This window comes from Primulina huaijiensis, chromosome 9, assembly GCF_012295235.1.
Source record: "Primulina huaijiensis isolate GDHJ02 chromosome 9, ASM1229523v2, whole genome shotgun sequence".
Classification (NCBI taxonomy): Eukaryota; Viridiplantae; Streptophyta; class Magnoliopsida; order Lamiales; family Gesneriaceae; genus Primulina; species Primulina huaijiensis.
Genome location: NC_133314.1, coordinates 11,659,750 through 11,662,798, shown reverse-complemented (window position 1 = coordinate 11,662,798; position 3,049 = coordinate 11,659,750). Strand labels below are relative to the sequence as shown.

Sequence of the window (3,049 nt, the reverse complement as noted above, 5' to 3'; positions counted from 1 at the left end):
ATTTGCTACCCTTATTTTTAAAAGAAGATATTAATTGCTTACCAAACTGACATGCTGAGCAAATTTTATCTTTTAAAAAATCTATCTTGGACAAACCAGTTACACGATCATGGTTACTCAGATAAGCAATAGACTTAAAATTGAGGTGGTTCAATCTTTTATGCCACAACCAGTTTTTAAAAGATTTTGAATCTATCAAACTGGTGCATTAGGTTGATCAGTCCAACTGACTCTGTAAGTATTACCACAATGATTGCCAATTAAGATGATCTCATTAGTCGATTCTCTAACTTTGGAGATGTGTAAGTTGAACTGAACTGAGAAATTATTGTCGCATAACTGACTGATGCTTATCAAGTTATACTTCAAATTCTCAACTTGTAACACATCTTTCATAGCAAAGTTACCATGGATAAGCTTACCCTTACCCATAGTTCTACCTTTAGAGTTGTCTCCAAAGCTGATGTTTGGACCAGTGTATTTGATCAGTTGGAATAGCAATTTTGCATCCCCTGTATTATTTCCGGAGCAACGACTGTCCGAATACCAGATTGGTGGTATTTTAGCATAATTTATGTTTTTGTTACTCATGAGTTTAGTTGGTGAAAATGCAGGTGAGTCGAGAATAAAAAGAAAAATTAAAGAAAAAATTCGAAAGCCATCCGCCCGGGCGCACATTGCCATCCGCTTGGGCGCTCCAAGGTGTTATAAAAATTCAAGATCTGCGCAAGTCATCCGCCCGGGCGAAAACTTATGTCCGCCCGGGCGCGTCGAAGGAAAATTGAAATGCTTAATCCGAGAAGACCATCCGCCCGGGCAGAAACTTATGTCCGCCCGGGCGCGATTGTATTTTTGGAAAATATTTTGCGCGATCCCTTGCTTATTTTCTGGATGGAGATGATATGGTAGGAGGGAGGCACGAAAACGGAAGGATTGAGACATTATTCAGGAGGGAAAAAGCTTGAGGAAGGAGAAAAGTGCTTGAGTTGAAGATTTGAAGATTTCCGGGCGTCGTTTCTCGCATTTTCGTCACGCATAGTATTTATAATCTAGATTTTATCTCTTAAACATTGTGTTGTTTATTTTCACTATGAATTCTAATAGCTAACTTTAAAATATTTGTTGGGATTTAAGGAGATCCTACCACAGACTTTGATTTAATTAATTTATATTTCGATTAGTGCGTTATTCCTGATTATACTATTGTTTTATCGTGTTGTTAGAGCGTAGCTAACTTTAATAACGTTTTTATATTGCGAGTGAGTTCGAGAGAATAGCTTGTGAGAGGAACGAGTAGTATAATCCGTGGATCTACAATTTACATAGATATATGAAATTGGATACGCGCAGATAGTCATAGTCTTAAGGGTCGAAAACTAGGGGATTTCATAGATCGGCATGCAATTCACTCTTGATAAATAATTAAAGACATTTAATTACTTCACTGAGGAGAATAAGTTTGGCATAGCTCGAGAGAGTGTGTTCAATGAAATAGAAAATCCTGTCGGAAGGATAAATCACTAGCGAACGAATTAATTAATTAAAGAGGGGTAGGTGAACCGATATTCCCAACAAATCCATTTCTAGTTGAATTTTAATCAACCACTCTAGATATAAATTCTTATTATTCAATTCTTGAATTAGTTTATTTGCATGTTTATTTAAGTAGAGTATTAATAAGCAATCAATCAATTTTCGTTGTTAAAGATTTAATAACTGACATAATAATTGTCAAATACAGTCTTCAGTGGAACGATACTCGTACTCATGTACATTATACTATTACTTGACATCGTGCACTTGCGATTAATATTTGAGCATACAAAACTATATTTTTATTAAGGATTCCACAATGCAAGTTTTGCTCGATCAAGTTTTTGCCGCTGTTGCCGGGGACTGTAAATTCACAATTTTATTTTTAGTTATTTTCTTTAGCATTGTTTTATTTTTCTTGAGCTAACACTCCATATTTTATTACAGATATCTTTTCCACTGCATGCCAAAGTCACTTGACGTGGAGCTTGAGCAGTTTGACCCTGAAATTGAAAGAACTTTCCGCAGGAGAAGACAGCAGCAGAGACTGAAGGAACTGATGGAGAGGCACGAGCATGTGCATGAGGAGGAACACCATGAAGAGAGACATATTGAGATGCCACGCCGCATACCGATGCTAGAGTATGCCCAACCGTCTCTGGATGGTGCACGCCCCAGCATTGTGAGGCTTATTGTGCGGGCAAACCACTTCGAAATAAAGCCAGCTATAATTCAGAGGATTAAGAATACAGTCCAGTTTGGAGGAACTGCAGTAGATGACCCAAACACGCACATCGCAGATTTTCTCAAAATTTGCGATACTTTTAAATTTAATGGAGTTTCTGATGATGCTGTTAGGTTACGTTTATTTCCATTCTCCTTACGTGAAAAAGTTAAAGCATGGTTAAATTGTTTGCCTTTAGGTTCGATCACTACATGGGAGGACATGGCGAAAGCATTTCTCATTAAATACTTTCCTCCATCCAAGACCATGAAGCTGCGGGCAGACATTACAACATTTGCTCAATTCGATCAGGAGTCTTTATATGAGGCATGGGAACGCTTCAAGAATCTGCTACGAAGATGCCCACATCACGAATTACCACTTGGGTTAGTCGTTCAAACATTTTATTATGGTTTGCTTACGCCTAACCGTACTATGATAGATGTTGCTGCTTATGGAAACTTGTTGAGAAAAACTGCGGAAGAAGGATATGAGTTGTTGGAGGAAATGGCTGCTAGCAGTTATCATCCTCAATCTGAAAGGAACAACCAGCGGAGAAGTGCAGGAGTTCATTAGGTAACTGATTTTTCTGCCATTACTACACAACTTGATGTGTTGAACATGAAACTAGATGGCTTGAACATGGGTGGCACAGCTATGTGTCTTCAAGAGATATTCTGTGAAAAGTGTGGAGGTGAACATTTTATGAAGGACTGTCAAGATGACAATCCATTTTATGTGCAAAACGAAGCACCGGTCAATCAAGTAGGACTCCACAACCGTCCAAGGAAT

General features: G+C 38.1%; 1 non-coding gene across 1 annotated transcript; it reads right to left on the bottom strand.

The window, feature by feature from the left end:
• Window positions 1-2,528: 2,528 nt before the first annotated feature.
• LOC140985444 (small nucleolar RNA R71) lies at window positions 2,529-2,634 on the bottom strand. The gene has a single exon (XR_012176763.1). It is a non-coding gene; the product is annotated as a small nucleolar RNA R71 (small nucleolar RNA).
• Window positions 2,635-3,049: the final 415 nt, after the last annotated feature.